Source organism: Callospermophilus lateralis, unplaced genomic scaffold, assembly GCF_048772815.1.
Source record: "Callospermophilus lateralis isolate mCalLat2 unplaced genomic scaffold, mCalLat2.hap1 Scaffold_91, whole genome shotgun sequence".
Lineage (NCBI taxonomy): Eukaryota > Metazoa > Chordata > Mammalia > Rodentia > Sciuridae > Callospermophilus > Callospermophilus lateralis.
In genome coordinates, this window is record NW_027517238.1 from 54,293 (window position 1) to 74,486 (window position 20,194).

General features: G+C 40.6%; 2 pseudogenes; both read left to right on the forward strand.

Moving 5' to 3' along the window:
* LOC143641212 (transmembrane protein 242-like) overlaps positions 1-15,677 on the forward strand; it is a 62,224-nt pseudogene extending 46,547 nt beyond the window's left edge.
* Positions 8,976-10,113, forward strand: LOC143641227 (L-lactate dehydrogenase A-like 6A; annotated as a pseudogene).
* Positions 15,678-20,194: the final 4,517 nt, after the last annotated feature.

Below are 20,194 nucleotides of genomic sequence, written 5' to 3' on the forward strand. Positions count from 1 at the left end.
GCTTCATGTCACTATAACAAAATATCTGAGAAAATTAATGTCTAAATGAAAAGATTTAGTTCACAGTTTTGGAGGTCCCAGGCATATTGAGTGACCCCATTGCTCTGGGCTCCTGGTGGAGGTGCTGGACAGCAGTGGCAGGGGTGTGTAGTGGAGCACAGTTGCTTGCTCATATCATGGGCTAGGGAGCAAAGAAAAAACTGCACAGTCCCTCTGGGTCACATACCCATGACCTCAGGAACTCCCACAAGATTCTACCACCTTCTATAATGTCCTTCTTGGGACCAAGCCCAAGACATATAGGTCCTAGGGGGACATTCAAGATCTAAACTAAAGTACACATATTGGTGTTTATTTTTAAAGAAAAATATATTTAGGGCCTATCTTTTTTTAAAAAATAAAGATGACATTGGTTTGGGGTTAAAATATATATATATATATATATATATATATATATATATATATATATATATTCACTGTTTAAAAAAAAATCAACTCAATGTAGAAAAGTACAAAAAAGAAACAGAAGCCAGCAGAAATCCCACCAAGTTACAGTCACCATAGTAGGAACACCCTTTTAGACCTATGCTATGTATCTACAGGTAGATTCATAGAATTGTGCAGAAATGTTGTGTGCTGGGTTGGGATGGAGCTCAGTGATAGAGAGTTTGCTTAGTATGTGGGAGGCCCTGGGTTCCATCCCTCGCACTGAAACAACAAAAAACCCCTCGGGCACTGGGACCTTTTTGACTGCACAGTTACAGGGAAATTTCACACAGCAGAGTGTATAAATCTCTATCACTTTCAATGACTACATGGTACTCCATTGCATATTATAATCTACTTAATCTGCTTAACTGTCAGTAGTAGTTAGATAATAGTTTTTCACTATTATACACCATAGTGATCATGTAGGCATACATCTTACTGTACTTTTCTTGATTGAGAAATTTGTCTTAAAGATAGAGGATGTATGTTTGAAAAATGTCTTTGCAAAAAATTTAAAAATAAAAAATAAAAATGTTTTGCTATCTACTGCTAAATGACCCTAACCCTAACCCTAAATGACCCTCCAGAAAAATTTGTTTATAAGGTAACAGCTTAGAATAAATCTGACATAACTTTCCTATGTTTGAATATAAATAAATGAATACAACACCAGTGAAATTCCACATCATGTACAACCTCAAGAATAGGATCCTAATTAGAATAACTTATACTCCATGTATGTAAATATGTCAAAATACACTCTACTGTCATGTATATATAGAGAGAGAACAAATTTTTTAAGAAGATTACAGCCCATGTAAGTTTCCTAGCATCCTGGCCGTTTGTGACTTGTATTATTCTGAAACTTTTGGCCATCTGATAGATAGGGAATTATCTCTTTTTTTTCTTTTTAAACTGCATCTCTGTTGCTATAAAGGCTCAAATGAAAACAGTCTGTGATTGGATTTTTTCAAACCTCTTCAGGCCTGTCCTGTCTTCTCATCTGCTTATATAGGTGGCTGCTTTCTCAAGATCCCAGGTCTCCTTTTCTTTAAAATAAACAAACAAAAAAGGTAAACTATATAGTAGAATAGCTATCTTTTAAATATTTTTCTAGAAATGGGCCTTTGGCCTTCCTGTTCTGAGAGTTAAAGGAAGTATTATTGTATTCTTCCTCTGAGACTATTCTGGGTGTATTCTAACAACATTTATTTTGTCTGATTCTTTGTTGTAACTGCTGCAAGGTATAATTTTTATGTTAATATTTAGATTTATTTCTTAACTCTATGATCAGCCTGATGGCTTTTGCTAATTATAATTACATTTCTTCCTTTGACTCTTTAATTCAGTTTTATTACTATTCTGGTTCATCTTTTATTTATTCTTATAAATTGTTTCATTTATTCTTAGACTATTTTTATGTATTCATCTCAAGTGAAGCAGTATTGTAGAGTGACTGTAAGACCCTAAATGTAAGTAAAACGAGGGAAAAATCTTAGAAGTTTTCAACTTTGATGATATCTAACAAAGGGAATAGGCTAAGTTCTGTTTACTTCTCACTGGTTTAGTTCAAAGATTAAAAACAAGTATGAGTCTCCTGGCAAATTGTTTAATGGTAGCCATTTCAGAGTGATCTGCAAGGGAAGTCTGAGAAGTGGCTGAAGCAACTTTCTGCGTCTTCCTAATCTAATTTCAATGTTTCTGAGATCTCTACCAGTTCTGCCCTAGGAAGAAGCTTCAGTTTTTTACTCTGATTAACACTCAGCATACTGGCCTCACCTCCTCTTCTTCACAGTGCTCACTAGAACCCCCAGAAAACAGGCAGAATGATCTTTCAGAGATTGTTTCATCTGTCAATCCCTTAGGCTTTCAAGCAGTTTATGGATTAAGGAATATTTTCCTGGAATCATTTTTAAATGAATTGGAAGCATCAGTTAGTAAGTTTGAGGCAACAGAGACATCTCTGTTGCCCTTGTTTTGCATTACTTTGCAGCTCTGATGGCTTAACATAGGGCTGGGGAGAGGCCCTTGATGTGTGGAGCAATTTGGTGACAGGGGGACTGAATCACAGGTCTTGTTCAGTGTAAAATGGGAGATAATGACCAACGTGTTTTACACCAAGGAAGGAGAAATCTGATGCTTGGGCATATTTACAAAATATTTCTTTAAAAACCCACCAGTTTCCTTTCATAAGTCAAATTGGGCCTCTGGCAATTTATGAAATGGGAATGTACACTCATTAAAGAAGGCCTTCTTTCCAGAGGCCTGGCACAAATCAGGCTTAGTTACCTCAGGAATGGTCCCAGCCATATTCCACAGGAGGAAAGGTGGCCTTGATCTCACTGAGTTTTCTTTTCATTTTTTTCCTTTGTCCTTATTTCTTATACTGAAATTATAAAATTTGGCCGGTATGAACCGATGTCTCTAAATAAAGCATTGTGGACTGATAGACCTGATATTGTGCTATTGTGTGCTTCCTCTTAAGCTTCATTTTAAAAGCTACCTGATATTGGTAGTCAAATATAGCTAAAGTTCAATGAAACATTGAGTTTAATAAATATGTGCCGCAGTCTGGCTGGGCACAAATCACGAGCCACTCACAGCTTGTAGATTCAAACAGCAATTCTTTATTCCCAATCTCACACCGGCCATCTACAAACACGTTCTGGGGAAATCCATGTTCTCTGCCCAAATCCACCTCCACTGGGCTTCTATCTCCCAATTATACTGTCTGACCCTAAGAACTCAAGAGGAACTCAGGCAGCAGGATACGCCCTATTCCCGGCAGGAATACGCCCTAAACTCGGATTATCTTAAACCAGGAACACCCTAAACACAGATCCGCCCTTGTCCTTGAGCAAGGTCACTTTCCAGGAGTCCTTCCACTAAACAGTATAGGGGTACACTGGCAAGGAAATTGTCATACCTACTTGGCTAATGGCTCCCAGCAAATATGTTAATATACTTATATACTTACTTGTCAGTATATCAGAAAATGAAGTCTCTCAAATTCAATTTCCCTAATAAATATTACTAAAAATTTTAAGAAGAAATATATATATATATATATTTTTTTTTTTAGTTGGGAACAATATCATCTTTATTTTTTATATATTTTTATATGGTGCTAAGGAGCGAACCCAGCATGTGCTAGGCAAGTGCTCTACTGCTGAGTAGCGAATGGCAGCACTGTCCACTAAGGTGCCCCAGGGGAGAAGCTAGATCACCATTCATGACCATACTCTTTCTCACGCTGTCTTGTCAGTCACGAAATGCCTCTCTCCTGCATAGCCACAATGGCTGGGGACACTTCTTGTCCCAAGATGATCAAAATGGCCTCTCTGCTCTCTCTGCCTCCCACCTTTCTTCACTGCAATCCTTGCTGCATCTTACTGCCAGGCACTCTGGCCTTCACCTTCCCCAGACTTCTCCCTGCAGCTGTACCATACACTCTACTTGTTACCAGGGACAAAATCTCCATGCTGCTACCAAAGGCCCACCCTTGCCACTTGGGCTGTAGGTCCCAATCCAGACCTTGCTGCTGTCCTGTTCCTCAGGCTTTACTGATGGTTACATTCTCCCTATTGCTGCAGCATGTACAGATGTGCTGTTCTCTCCCATTGGTCTGCTCCCTTCACAGAAAATATTTCCTGAAAGGATTGTATGTGGTGGTCTATCTCCTGCCAGCTTCTTTCCTTGGGACTGCAGTACTATTGTCCAGGTTGCCAGTGCTCTCCTTCTTCCTAGATCCAGGTTTTACCTCCGTTCCTTGACCTTCTGGCTGCATTTGACCCATTGAGCAACCTCTCAGGAAGCAATGTCTTGTGGGTCTTGTGGTTTCTGAGACACCTTGGACCTCAATGGTCTTTGCCAGCTCCTCCTTTGATACTTTTGACATTAGTCCATTGACTCCATAGAGACTCTTCATTCTTCATCCATGCACAGACCCTCAGCTCTGTCATCTAGCTCCTGGCATTTTAAATCAATCTGTTCATGCGAGTGGCATCCAGATATATAGCTCTTCAGACTTGCCTCTCGGCTGCACTTTCCATTTTCACTGTGCCTCACAGGCATGTCTAATGACCCATGTCTCATCCAGAGCTCTTGATTTTCTCACCTCCTCCCAATGTATTCCTCACCTAGTCTCTCCCCCATTTCAGGAAGGACCACCATTATCCCGTCCCCCTAGTTCAAACCAAAAGCCCAGGTGAGAATTGTTTCAGATTCTCTCATTTCCCTTCATCCCTTCTAATCCATGGGCGAGACCTGTTAGTTGTAGCTCATAGCCCAACTCCTTCATCTCTCTCCGCCTCCATTCTTCTCTTACCTAGTGTATTGAGCATCCTTTTGGTCTCCTGACCTCACCTTCATTTCCACTGCATTTTTTTTCTCCACACAGCAGCTGGAGATATTTTTTAAATGTAAGTTAAGTTATGACACTATTTCACTTAAAATTCTTCACTAGCTTCCTGTGGAAGAAGGTATGCATGGTAAAGCCCCACCTCCTTCCCTGACCTTGTCCTGAGCTACCACAGTTGCGCACCCCTCCTGTTGCACTTGGGCCCTGCCAATCCCCTTGTTTCCCCAATACACCAGGTTTACTCCTGCCTAGGACCTTTATTCTAACTTTACCCAGGAAATTTATGGCCTGACTCTCTGTACAGCCAGCTCTATTGCCATTCAGAACTTCCACCCAGATTTATTTCACCTCCTCAGAGAAGTATCCTCAAACCATATGGTCTAAAATTACTCATTATCCTGTTTTCTTCACAGCACCAATTGCAAAATAAAATTATTTGGCCTATTTTCTTGTTTTATCAGTTTTTGTAAAAATGTAAATTCTGAAAACAGAGGTCTCCTTTATCTTGTTCTTTGTATCATCGGCACCTGTCACAGTGCCTTCCATTAGTAGGTGTTTTTTAAATATTTGTTGAATGAAATCTGCTATCTCAAGGGCTCCCTTTGCCTTGAGAATGAAATTCAGTTCCTTTAATGGTTTATGCACACTTCTGTGATCTGGCCCCTGCTTATTCTTTAACTTATTGGTTCTCAACTGGAGGCAAAAATGTCCCCCCACCTAGACCCAGAATATATGTAGAAGATATGTGGCAGTATCTGGAGGCACTTTTGCTTGTCAGAACTGGGATGATGCTGCTGGCATGGTGCTTCTTGGACACTTGGGGGCTTCTTTAATTCTAAAATATAATTTTATAACTTTAAAATTACAAAGAAAGCTTTTAAAATAATTTTGTTTATGTAATGCTCTTCTTCCTTGTGAGTTTATAGTCTGTTTCTGATCGGATTATAATGTTAATTAACACTAATTTTTACTCATTTGGATCCTCCCCCCCCCCAAAAGCAAGGAATTCTTATGCTGATTTTTTTGGGGAGGTACCAGTGATTGAATCCAGGGGTGCTTAACCACTGAGCCGCATCCCAGCCCTTTTTATATTTTATTTAGAAACAAAGTCTTACTAAGTTGCTTAGGCTGATTATTTTCTTAATGGTTCCCAAAAACAACATTTTAAATAATTCTAATGTTTAAAAATATTTTCTCTTCCATTTGTATACTTGTTTCACTGTATTTCTAGTAGTATAGATTTTGTTGTTATTTTAACTTGGTTAAGGTTTGAAAAATGCTTGGCTATAAAAATAGGTAAGAATTTTTTTTTAACTTATAGCCTTGCTAAGAAACCCCAAAGGGAGATGGGCGCAGTTGCAGACACCTGTGGCCTGGGAGGCTGAGGCAGGAGGATAGCAAGTTCAAAGCCAGTCTCAGTAATTTAGAGAGACCCTGAGCAACCTAGTGAGCGCCTGTCTCAAAATAGAATATAAAAATGGATAAATATGTGTGGCTCAGTGGTCAAGTGCACCCCTGGGTTTAATCCCCAGTATCAAATAAATAAAAAATAAATAAATAAATAAAATAACCTAAAGGGGCATCACTCATTTTACTACCTCTGTTGTAGCACCAGGTAGATTCTCTAGCCCAGCTTTTCATCTCTTACTCTTCTGTCTAGCCTTACAAATTCAGGTCTGCATTGATTTACTCATCCTTTTCTATCATAAGCATTTCCCAAATCCCTATTCATGTGTCCATCTCTGATCTAGAGGACAAGGATACGCTAATAAATAAGGTTGATCCCTTTAGAAGTGATATATTCAATATGTATTTCACATTTAATTGTGATAAAACCTGTAATAGAGATAGGTACAAAGTGGTGACATAGGATTTTTAAAAATCCATTCTGCTTGAAGGATTGGCAAGATCTGTGAAATGATGGGCTGTGGGAACTGGGCTCCTGGACAGAAAAAAGGAGAGTGGGAGTGGGCTGGGAGAGGCCAGGTGGAAGGACAGAGTGACTGAGTTGCAGCCATTCCAGAGACATGCGGTGGTCTGAATTTCCTGCCACCTCCCTCCTGAGTGGTATAAACAAAAGCATTAAAGTGTAATCCTGCCATCAGCTATAATATCACACTGCATTTTGAATAGATAATTTGAGCTAGGTTTTCAATTCAAAAAGAATAATGAGCCACCTAAGATAGAAACCATTAGGGAGCTGTCTGGCTATATTTGGCTTTCCACCACTTTGAGTAGACCTACATCTGCTCTGGAGGTCACTTACATCTCTCCATACTTCCCATTTATCTTGAGACTTATTGAAAATAAAAAGTGGCTTTGTTTGATGTATTTTTATTTTGGAGAGGTTTAACCCCCCCCCCCAACCCAGCCCTATAATGATTTAGTTATGGCTAGGTGGAAAGACTGAAGACACTGGTCTCATATATTATATTGCTGAAGAAATTCAAACTCTAGGAAGAAAATTACATAGAAGGAAGCCATCCACTTTAGAGTCTTTATGTCCTTGAATTTCATGCTCAAGAGCACTTATCCTGGAAAATGACTTGTCTGGTCAAAGGAATCATTTAGGAAGAAGGTGGGAGCACTCATCAGGTTAAAACATTTCCAGTGAGGACTAGGATAAAAGAAATGATAGCTATCAAAATCTTTTTGTTTCTTTTAAAGGATCCCTCCAAAATATTGGCTACTATTCAAAAAAGATGATTATTTTTAAAATTCAGGTTTTTAATTTGACAAATGGTATACCATAAATCTGACTGCCTGAGTGGAGAGAATTCATGTTCTGATGCTTTTGTGCTTTTGTGTGTCACAGAGCTTGTGGCTCTGTACCATCTAAATAGAGTGTTGGGGTCCCTATGGCTTAGACAGTGCATCATCACAGCCAATGAGTCACATTGAAACAAGGTTGTGGAACTACAATGATTGCCAATTTTCCCCACCCCTCATCCAACTCCTTTGCTTATTGTTCCTCTCTTCAGTATCAGGAAGAATGAGAACAGCTTTTCATGTCCTGAATATAAATTATTCATTTTGTCAGGATTTGTTATCCCAAAACTGTAATCTTGTGCATTATGAAAGGGCTATATGTACCAAGAAGCCCCATTCTGGGAGAGTAAATCCTGTCTTAGAACAAGAGGGGTGCTTTGAGCAATCCTTACTGGGTTCAAATCACTTATGAGTGGGGAGAAAGAATCATAATTGTAAGTGAGGCTTTTGTAGTTTATTGAGTTTATCAGAGGGTGCATTTCATCATATGTAAAATGTGCATCTCCTCAGCAATTTGTAAGGAAATTAGTTAAGAAGACTGCCTTGAAAAAATGCAGAGGAAGTAAGATATACTAATACAGTGTTGTATACTAAATAATTTTCATTATTTTAGTCATCAGTCTGATTTGTGCATTGCTTAAAATTTGTGATTTTAAGAACATTTTAAAGATAAGTTCCTTTTTTGTGACTTCTTAAGAAGTCGTTTTTACTAGGACTCAATCACAGGCCTTCCTTTGGTATAAGAAGGAATGTGTATCCTCTCCTGGTGAGTTTTGACTATTGAAGTAATACACGGGTGGCCCCTTGCCCTGTTGTCGAGCACCTGTCGACTTACATGGGTGTGAGTCATGGTCATGGTCATGGTCAGTCCTTCCTAAATAAAAGGTCCTTCAGCTAAATACACTGGGAAACAGGAGCCCATTTCTCTTCCGATGCTATTAGGAGACAATGCATAGGCACCTTTGTGGCCTGCAATATTACATACTCACCTGTACTTGATTGATGCATCTTACTTGGTCTGCCTACTCAGAGTAGAAAATCGATGACTCCAGGACTCTGGGTTCACCTGCCAAACGTGTAGAGTATGTGTATAAAATGTACTGCAGGATGCCCTCGCTGGACAGGAAGCCCATCCCCAAGCCTTCGTGTGTGCAGAGCTGGAGTGCTTGGCGAAGCCTCGTGGGATGGGTGCTTGGCCTGCGAGGCCTCATGGGATGGGGGCATGGCCTGTGAGGCCACGTGGGCGGGCGGGGCCTGCACAGAGGCGTTACCTCACCCTAGCCGGGTTCCTCTGGCCCTCAACCAACTGTGCCTCTGCGGTGGCTTTCCTCCCTCTCTTCCTCCTGAGTGCGCAGCCATGAGCTGGGCTGCCGGCATGCTGCAGTCCAACCAGAGAGCCAGCGCGAAGCTCCTGGGCCCCGGGAGGGCGTGCAGGCCACCTCGGGCGGCGCAGGTCCCGCTGGGCGTCGGTCGGCTGCTCACACCCGCGTCGGAGATGGCGACCGTGAAGGGGAACCTCTTCAAGAATTTGGCTCCCGAGGAGCGCATCCACCACACCAAGGTGTCCATTATAGGGAGCAGGTCGATGGGCGTGGCCTGCGCCTTAAGCATCTTGCTGAAAGGCCTGAGCGACGAGCTTGCCCGCGTGGATGTTAACGAAGCCAGGCTGAAGGGCGAGACCATGGACCTTCAGCAAGGCAGCGCCTTCGCGAAGCTGCCCAGCATCGTGTGCAGCAGAGACTACCTGGTCACCGCAAACTCCAGCCTGGTGATTATCACGGCACGGGCGCACCAGGAGAAGCGAGAAACCCGCCTCGACTTAGTCCAGCGTAATGTGGCCATCTTTAGATTGATGATTTCCAGTGTCCTCCAGTACAGCCCCCTCTGCAAACTGATCGTGGTTTCCAACCCAGTGGACATCTTGACCTACGTAGCCTGGGAGTTCAGTGCGTTTCCTAAAAGCCGCCTTATTGGAAGTGGCTGTAATCTGGATACTGCTCGTTTCCGTTTTTTGATTGGACAAAAGCTTGGTATCCACTCCGAAAGCTGTCATGAGTGGAGAACATGGAGAACATGGAGACTCGAGTGTTCCCATGTGGACTGCAGTAAACATCGCTGGCGTCCTTCTAAAAGATCTGAACACAGCTATAGGTACTGGTAAGTACCCTGAGCAGTTGGAAAATGTCCACAAAGAAGTAGTTAACAGTGCGTATGAGATTATTAAAATGAAAGGTTATACTTCATGGGCCATTGGCCTATCTGTAGCTGATTTAACAGAAAGTATCTTGAAGAATCTCAGGAGAGTGCATCCAGTTTCCACCATAATTAAAGGTCTTTATGGAATAAATGAAGAAGTATTCCTCAGTGTTCCTTGTGTCCTAGGAGAAAATGGTATAACAGACATTATAAAGACAAAGATGACCCCTGAAGAGGAGGCCCGCTTGAAAAAGAGTGCAAAAACTCTTTGGGGAATTCAGAAGGAGCTCAAGCTTTGAAGTTGTTTGGAGACACCATTCTGAAGTTACTGAAGACAAGATATAGATATAGGATTGTGTATGCCAAGGTTTGGAATAACTTGAATTCCTAAAAATTGATGAAGAGGTTCCCCTCTCTATTTAGCCCTCCAGGTTTTGTTTGTTTGGTTTTTATTATTTAGTATCCAGATGTTAGATGGTACTTTTTACAATTCTTGACTGCAACATAAAAGGGGGTATTGGTGTCTCTTATTTATCATTACTTTCCTTGAACATCAGTGTTGTTGCTATCTAGTCCAAAAACAAGTCTGTTTGGTTTGGGATACAAAACAAAGATATTGGTGTTTATTGTGTTATAGAAATTCCATTCTTTTTGTTAAATACATACTAATTCATTCTGGCTCATTGATAAATATGTTCACTTATATACTCTTTTTAAAAGTTGTAACTTCCTCTAATGTAGAAATAAAATTGTGTAAACACATGGTACTTTTTTGAAATGAATCCATCTTGAGGCTTCCCTCTTTTTGCTGGGACAGCCAATCAGCTGGACCATTAAACACAAACATCATGAAATGGGGACTCTCTGTGTGTGTGTGTACAGCACACGTGTGCATGCATGCCTGTGAAGCAAGATCATTAAATATGAAAATAATGGTGATCAGATGTAGCTGTTATCAAACGTTCAATGCAGGGGGGCTGAGGTTGTGGCTAAGCAGTACAGCTCTTGCCTAGCACATGTGAAGCCCTGGGTTCAATCCTCAGCACACATAAAAATAAAAAAAATAAAGATACTGTGTCCATCTACAACCAAAAATTAAATATCTTAAAAAAAAAGTTCAGTGCAGTCAAGTAGAATATCTTTAGAAAGAGGCCTGACAGTCACAGGTGGTACAGCTACTGTCATTGATTTGGCAAAAAAAGGAAACCCTTGAATTGTGCTGTTACCAAAAGTAAAACCTGATTTAGGGAAAGCAATTCAGACATGCCTGTGAGAACATCATTTGCTGTCTTGTTAAATCAAGATGCTATTATAAATTGTTCTAGCTGGACTAGGTCTTAGTACTGTGGGCCCTGGCTCCGAGAGTCATCCCTGTTGCTTGGTTTATTTCATGTGAACAGCTTTTGCTTTTTGGTTGTGCCCTGTTTTTAATTGCTTCATAAGACTTGGTCATCGTAGTGAGAATTGCTTTTCTCAGAAAACATTCATTTAAGTTCATATTCTAGACTTTATGGATATGATATACTAAGAGTTTAGGAAAAAGTAAAGATGGTTTATCTGTCCTTTACTTAAAGGACAATATTAATAACTTAGAAAATGGAAAGCTGAGATTTAAAAATTCACATTAGCTTTCCTAACACCATTGGATATCTAAATGAATAACATGATTATGTTCTAATACATGTCATCTTCAAATCCTTGTTGCAATCAGCATCTGCTCTCTAAGCCAAGCCAGTGCTGGCTGCTTAGTTGAATTTTATCAAACAGATTTAGGACAGCAATCCCTCATAAAAAAAAAATGGCCCTGTGTATGCTGATCAGATGGATCTCCCATATACAATTTCACTGAAAACATCTAGAAACATTCTAATTCCCCCAGGAAACAGTTTCATATAAAGGGATTAACTGATTTGCTGAGTTCCCTGAACATGGGAAAACTGGTGGTTTGTTTGACCCAAGTGGGTATAAGAGATTTGTAGGGCTCATTTGCAGAGTCCCTGTTCCCTCTTATGTGATAAACTTTCATTCAACTGTTACAGTCATAATGTATGACTTTAGGGTATCAGAGTATGCCTTATGTCTGTTTTTTATGTCAGCCAGGATAGGCTGAGTTATGCCACAATGAAAGACAATCTCCCCACAATCTCCCTTAAAATACAGAGGTTTATTTCTCATGTAGACGCCTCAGAGGGTTCAAGTGACTCTTTTGGAAAGCTCTTCTTCAAGTTCTGGCTTAGCACCTCAGGTTACTTTTATCTTGAAGCACCACCTGGGTGACACAGATTTCCAGTACTGCAATGGGAAGGCAGGAGAGGCCTAGAAAGTCAACTCCCGTGGTTAATACTCAGCCTGGAAGTGCCAAACATTTCTTTTTCTTATATACACTAGTCACATGTTTATCGAACTTCATGAAGTGGGAGTATGATCCCTTATCTCTAGAAGTAGATGTATCCTGGTTCTTGGTGAAAATTAGTGCTACATCTGTCATACATACAAAAGAAAATATCCACTATTACAAGAGGTATATATTATGTTTTTAAAAATGTTTTCAGTGAAAGGTGGCACATGGGTGAAAGTTTTAGAGACACTTTGTGTTTCTGGATCATAGAAACAGAGTGACTGAAGGGAGATTCCTAGACATCAGTCAGCCAGGCAAGTATCCTTAGGAGCCACATCATCTCTCTTATTTCTGGTTTTTCATAATAAAGCGGAGAGTCATAATTTAAGCTATATAGAACTTTGAAGATTTAATAATGGTGCTTTGTCCATGCCTGATACATAGGATATCCCAAATGATAAACATTATTATTCCTGTTCAAGTAACACTTTTACAACCTAATGATAATTTTTATCTCCTGATATATTAGTATTATATGGTCTTACTCTGTTCTGTTTTAGAAAGAAACTGAATTACCAGATTCTTGAAAGTTATCATTGATGCTATAATCACTGACATATCTAAAGGCTGTGCCTTCATATCAGTAGATCCTATAATGATCCTGGCAATAGTCCTACATCTGCAAGTGAGAAGATAGAAACTAAGTGAACTCATTAGTGGCAAAAACAACTCAAAAGAGTTTTAAATTCCAATAACTGCCCATTTATTAGAATTGATGCTGTAAGGATTTTCAGAAATTAATTAAACTGAGGTATAATCTGAAGATCTTAAGTATATGGAGCTCCATATGGAGCTCTAAAACAACTAGAGACCCTGTTTATAACTTAAATGTAGACATTTAAGGCACCACCTTGGTGACAGATTTTCAGTATTGCAATGGGAATGCACGAGAGACCTAGGAAGTCACCTCCTATGGTTAATACTCAGCCTGGAAGTGACACACATTTCTTTTTTTCATATACACTAGTCACATGGTTAAGCTACATATACTTAAAATCTGAAGTTGTTGTTGCTTTGCTTTGGAGAAGTCAGTTCTTTCTGTGTACCATCAATGAAGATTTTCAGAATAAAAAACTATACCAAAAACTCCCACAAAATACAAATAGTAGTCCACCAAGATTGAGGCAACCAGAAATAGACACCCCCCTATAGTTCCAGTTCCTTCCAGGGATGAAGTGCTATCTCTAGTGAAAAAAATGTGAAGATTTTAAGTAGCAGAGCTCCATTGTCTAAAGCAACTTGAGACCTGTTTATAACTTAAATGTATATGCTGGGTTTCCATATCCACAGCTTGAGCATTCGAGACTAGGGCTAAGTGGTGTTTCCCCCACTCTCCTCGGTTCTTTCTCCTGTTTTGAAGCCCTTATATTCCTGGTTGGCTGTTTTCCAGATGATTCCTCCTACTGGTTCAGTTACTTACCTATGACCCTGGGAAAAAGTAAATAATACAGTATGGGGGAAATGAGAGGAAAGAGGAAAACCAGGCCAGGAATGGGAATGGGAGCACTATCCTGCTGAAGTTGAGCAGCTGCCCTTCACTCTCCTACCCTGGCCTCCTTTGCTTCCCACCCACTGCTTCCTGGCAGCTTATTATTCTATGTCACTGAGAAGAGAATGGTAAATGATGCTGCTTGTGCCTTGGCTATCTCACATCCCTTTTGAAAACTGTGTCATTAAGCTAAGTTTTAACATGTTCACCCAGAAAGACGAAGGGAGAGAACCAGGCACACATTGTAAACTCTGTCCGAGAAGTGCCTGTTTTTCAACTACAAAAGTGTGTGCAAAGTTCCTCAATGGGGGCATGGTTGGTGCTTTGGACAAGTCAGTTTTTTCTGTGTACCATCAATAAGGATTTTCAGAGTAAAAAACTACCAAAAATTCCCACCAAATACAAATAGTAGTCCACTAAGATTGTGACAACCAGAAATAGACACCCCCCCCCCCATATTCCAGGTCCTTCCAGGGATGAAGTACTGTCCCTAGTGAAGAACCTCTTATAAAGGGATCATCATTGTGCAAAAACTCTGCTCAGCAAGGAGAGTGAAAAGAAGGGGTGGGGGAAAGAGAGGCGTGTCCCATAATGTGTGTATCTTCAAGATTGGAATCTGGGTCTAGAGCTTGGAGATGCTTGGCATGGGTCTACTAAGACTATATAGTATCTTCAGTCTCAGAACAGTTCAACCAAAATTATATATAACTAAAATAATGCTTTTAACAAACAAACCACTATAATTATATCCATGTGAGCTTTGTTCTTAGAACACATCTTTATAATGTGTGTGCACCTAATATACAGTAGGTGTGCTTTATGTGCATCATCGCAATCCTCACAACTGGAGGCAGATAGTTATTATCTTCATCCTGCATAGTGGAAACTATGGCTGGAGAGAGTAGGCAGCTTTTCCAGGTGGCGGAACTAGAGTTTGAATGGAGACTCTGATATCACCTCTGAATTTGGAAACAAGGTAAAGATTTAGCCTCAATTTGAAAAAATAAGTATCAACATGAAAAAATATATTAACTAACTCTCAGATAACCACTCTAAGAATGTCTGCATGTTGCTGATGAGTCCAGGGTTCTTCACAATCCAGATGAGGAGAGGAGAAACGGTGAGGCTGTGGTGCTGCCGAAATGGCGTCTTCATAGCAGACCCAGAGAGAGGATAAGCATCCATCAGAGTGTGTAAGACTCTAGCTCCAGGAGCCAACACTTCCCCTCTCAGCTGGGGTGTAGGCCTTAGGTGGACCAGGCACCCAGGTGAACTGCAGGAATCCTATCAGCACTACATAAGATCTCCCAACCCCTGCCCTGACTCTTGGATTCCATATCAACTTCTGCTGGTAAAACCCCTCCCCAGGCTTTTCTACACTGCATGGCCCATAAGAACTTTCTAATTTATTTGCCATTCATTGATTCATTTGTTTTAATAAACTCCTACTAAGTTTCTTTTCTCCATTCTTTCCCTCTGACCCTAAAATTCTCACTTTGAATGACCTAAGTATGTTCATTTATTTGGACTGACAGAAATGGCATTCTTTGCTTCATCTGTATGTGTGAAAGCCAGTGATCCACACCATTCCTCTGATAGCAGATTCATATCCTAGAGGGTTGACAGTGTTGCCTTCCAGACTAAGAATGAAATTTTGTGTTATTTAGTTAATGGATTCATACTTGGAAGAAGAGGTGTGTGCTTTGTTCTGTCGAGGCAGCTGGAATACAGACCTCGGTGGTTATTGGTTATTCCTTTTGCTCTGCACCTGTGAGCAGTGAAGTGTTTTCCAGTCAGCAAAGGTGCCGTCTCTAATAGTTTTGGCTGTTTCTCCCTTCTTCTGACATTTGATGACCAATTGTTTTTCCTTCTTCTAGATGAAAGACTTTCGAAGTAAAATGCAATCGATATTTCCAACAATTCCCAAGAACTCCACATCAGCTGTTGAGTGGGAGGAAGCACTGAAATCTAAATAGAAGGACATGGGTGAATTCCAGAATGATTGCTGCAGGAAGGGTGATTTTGGAAACACCACCACAGTTGAAAAGGGACTGGGAGAAATTTCCCCATCGATCACCAACAGATTGTGATGAAGCGCAGGACGGCAGTGTCGAGGCTCCCTGGCAGGTGCTCTTTCTGTGTGCCTGAGTCTGTCGGGTGGGAAATGTCTTCCCAAACTTCAGATGCCTATTTAACAATAATAATCAGTGGAATGCCTTCCCAGGTGGAGGGGGCCCAAAGGAAAGATGTCTGTTTGGAACAATAAACCAAGGGTTGTACCTGGGGGAAAAAAAGAGTTTATAATAAAGTATGACTTTATTATATCTTTATAAGCAGACCTGTAACAGCCGTGATACCTCAATGTATTTAAATAAGTGGGTTTTATGAGCCTTTCCTGTCAGTATATGCCTGAGACTATGGATGGTTACTATGAGGCAGTGTCTAAAGTGACAGGCTCATTGGTGACTCCCACATAGTGGGAGGCAGTCGTGTGGCTTATGGTCCGGAAAGTCATCTTTGGTTTGCAGCTAGGACACATTCCAGTTGCTCACCTAATGGCCTCACTGGAAGGTCCTGTGAACCATTATGGGTAGGACAAAAAGCCAACAACAGATTATGATAAATGACACAGCTGAGCTAAAATAACAATAATGGGTATAAGTTGTACTTTCTTGAAAAATTTGTTCTGGGTCCTGAATACTGACAATCTATAGTTTTGTCTCAAAGTAAACCTATCTTGAATATTTTTAACAGAGTCATCTGAGTCTCAGAAATTGGTAACTGTTCCTTAATGAAGCTAATTCTTACCTACATACATAACCCTCTCATGTCCTCCAGGATCTCACAGAAAACAGATGGAAAATAATGTCTACATGCAATTATTTTTACTGGAAATTAAAATGCTTTAAAGAAGAGAAAATAATGTGTCAATATGTCCAGAGAAATCACCCCTGGTCGAACATCACTTGTGCAATTTCCTTAGACTCACTTAGGCTCTAATTAGTCAGCAATCAGGTTTAATAAAGCACATTTGAAATTTCTGTTATAATGAAACCTTTTAGTTGTAAGGGAAAATTTTAAATGAAATGCCAAATGCATAATGTAACATTCTTCTCTAGATCACGCTACCCTATTAAAATTACTGTATTGTTAATTAAACAGGTGTAATCAGTGTCTGGGTTCACGTGGAAACTGTCAAAAATCCAAGACTAAAAGGAAAGGATTGTGAAATTTATCAGCGAATGGGATGAGGAGTAGTAAAAAATTCTTCACTCATTTTTAAGTAACTCTTTAAATAACTCTCTCTGAAGAGAAGATTTCCAGCCTTTGAATGCAACGAAGAGGCAGGAGCCAAACCAAGCAGGTGAGGGCTGGGTCCAGGCTCCCTTCAGCAGGTGGGTGACCTACAACCATTTGTAGCTAGGATCTCCATTTTCATTTCCCCAGATGGAGAGAGCCTATTGATTTCTGGAAGATCTTCCCTGGGTAGAAGGAATGAGAATCCTAAGTTACTGGAGTGATAAAGGGGAGTCATTAATTGTGATTCTGTTGAATGAATTCCTGCCTTTGAGCTCCTTGAGGGTGGGGACTTCCTCTGGGGGGCCTTCTGAACTTGTGACAGCACCTGCTTTGGGGGCTGGGTACACTGGACTGATGGCAGACAAGCCCTAGGAAGGAGCCAGGCCTTGGTGGGTATGCTGCGTTCCCACGGGGCCTGACACAGAGAAAGCCTGAGAAAGGCATGCAGGTGGAGTGAGGGAATGCTGGCCTGTGGTGCTAACAAAACCCTGTCCTTACACATGACTTATGTCATCCTTGACAGATGGCAGAGGGACCCTGTAGAAATGACCATGAGTCACCTGCTGAGGGAAAGCTACCTGGGACAGATTTCCCAGAATAGGTACCAAGCATTGGCTCCAATTGCACTTTAAAAGCAAAAACAAAGTAACAAAGATGAAAATTCAAAAAGAAAACAAGCAATATGACTAAAGTGATGTCTTTCCTCAGTCAGAACTCAGATATCAGAAGATTTAGTCTATTCCTTTTATTCCAGAGGCATATTGTTAAATTGGTTAATGGAAAGGAAAAATGTTTAACAGATAATGTTATTCTTTATGTGAAGTACCATCTGTGTATTGCATTCTGAATGTTCTGGATATGGAAGAGAGGAAGTGTTATGGAATTTCAAGTTTGCCTTCTTGCTGTCTTTATCTTGGGTAGAGTATGACAAACATAATCACATTTAGCTCCTGGAGCATAAAGAGTTTTAATCACCCTATTAACCAGGATGACATTTTTCACAGACTTAAAAAGAAATAGAACAGATATTATCTCCCCATAAGCAATCCATTTCATGGAGGCTGAGCACTAGAAATGCTTTGAAGAAGGGTTAACACAAGCCATTTCCATTTCCTGTCTCAGCCAACATTAAGGAGGTTTTTGGTAAGGATGTGGCTTCCACTGGGTGAGTGTTAAGCTTTACACTTAGAATCACAGTGCCCAAAGGGATGCAAGAGGAAGTCATAGGAGAAAACATGGTGGGCAGAGGTGACTTTCAACACTCGATTCTTTCAAGAGAAATGTGCATCCTGGTAAGTTATGTATCCTCTCCACTGGCTGTTTTTTTTGTTGTTGTTGTTGTTGTTGTTGTTGTTGTTGTTTTTTGAGCCAAGAAAATGTGATTTTTGAACAACCCGAGAATGGAAAATAGGGACTGGGAAGTATCTCAGCAGCCTGCCACTAGAAGAAACAAGAATGGATTCCAGTGATAGGGATGGTAAGCAGATGTCCTACAGCAAAGCCAAGATGGGGCAGTGGGTGACCTTCCTCCATCCTCATTCCAACTTGACATTGACAGTGGAAAGAAACTTGCCATGCTCTCATCTGAGCTACTGGGGAGGCTGAGGCAGGAGGTTCCCAAATGCTAGGCCCTTCTGGCAACCCGATAAGACCGTGTCTTGAAATAAAAAGGGCTGTAGCTCAGAGAGCACCCCTGGGTTCAATCCCCAGTACAACTAATCATCTCAATTATCTCACCTGCCATACTTTAGTCCCATGGGTGGTATGGGGCTGAGCTTGCAAATTAATCATTGCAACCTAAGGGAAAGACCGAAGAAATCAGCGTCGGGAGGAGGGCCCATTGGGACAAAAGTAATTTAAATCTACTGAATTTAGCTATTTCACTTCAGGCAATATTTAATCTTCCATAGGTCTGGTTTATGGAGTACGTTGTTTATTTTCATCTCATTTCACGTATCTTCTTTAAAACAAATAGTTAAGTATAGGAAAAGTACAAAAGTTTTCCTCAAATAGTTGAATTTCCTGCCACAGTCAGATGCATATTTTATAGCTTTTTTTGATGTTTAGAATTTTTCATGTAGGTGTTTTTATTTTCTGCCAAGAGTCACTGAATGATAGAGCAAGTACTGGGGCCTCTCTTGGTGTTATCAGGATTCATTGTCAAAGGCTGTGATTTCATGAGCACAGAGAGAAGGAAAGCAAGCATCTTTTTAGCAAATCTTGTCTGTTGACAGATAACTCAGTTTTGGAGAAAATTAGAATCACAGTTATCAGGAAGTAGGTACAGTTTCAGTATTAGTGGAGTGATTTAGGACCTTAATTTACATTTCTTACATAAGGTGGATCAGATCCTTTGCCTCATTACCATTTGATGAGGCATGAACACTTACTTTAAAAAATGGAACAATAGTAAAATAATAATAATAACAGGCAAGTGAGTGTGTAAATGTACTTAAAGACATAAAGTCCATCGTCACTGGACTCTCCTGAGAAGCCCCATCAGGCAGAGTGGGAAACTTGGTATATTCATAACACCTATTACCTGCTCATCTGAAAACAATTAAAAAGTCAGTCTTCCCCTGATATCCCAGGCTCAGGGTGGTTTTCCAGGTTTTAACCTGACAGTGACACTCTGTGGGACACATTTGGGAGGATGTCTGAAACATGAGGCTCTGGGCTGTACTCTCAGCATCCATGCCCTGCTTGAAAAGAACAAGTTGACCAAACAGTTGGTAAAAGAAAGCTCCATTCAATAGTCCTTCTGGAATCGTGCCCCACCTTGAAGAGGCAGGTGATGGGAATGGGTTTATTTTGTTGCTACTGGTTGTCTTCTCCAGCTGTCCCTGTGGTAGGGGTCGAGTTTCTCCATTTTCTGCCCCAAGCAGAGACCAGATGTTAGACAGCCAGGGGAGGGTGACCAACGGGTCCATCAAGGCAGCCACCACCTGAACCCTTTCATTTTTCTTCATACATGGTGGCCACAGCTGCTCAGGGACCTTCCTGCAATTGAGACAGAGGTTATAAAGCTAAGAAAGTTCTAGTGAGACCTCTCATCATAAGAAAGGAGGAAACCCTCTGCTCTCAGTTTTCTTGTGGGCCAGCTCAGATTCCCTTTTCATAGATTTTTATTACAAATAATTTTGGTGAAATATCTGTGTGGTAAAATATCATAAAGTCTGCCAACTGTTTCCGA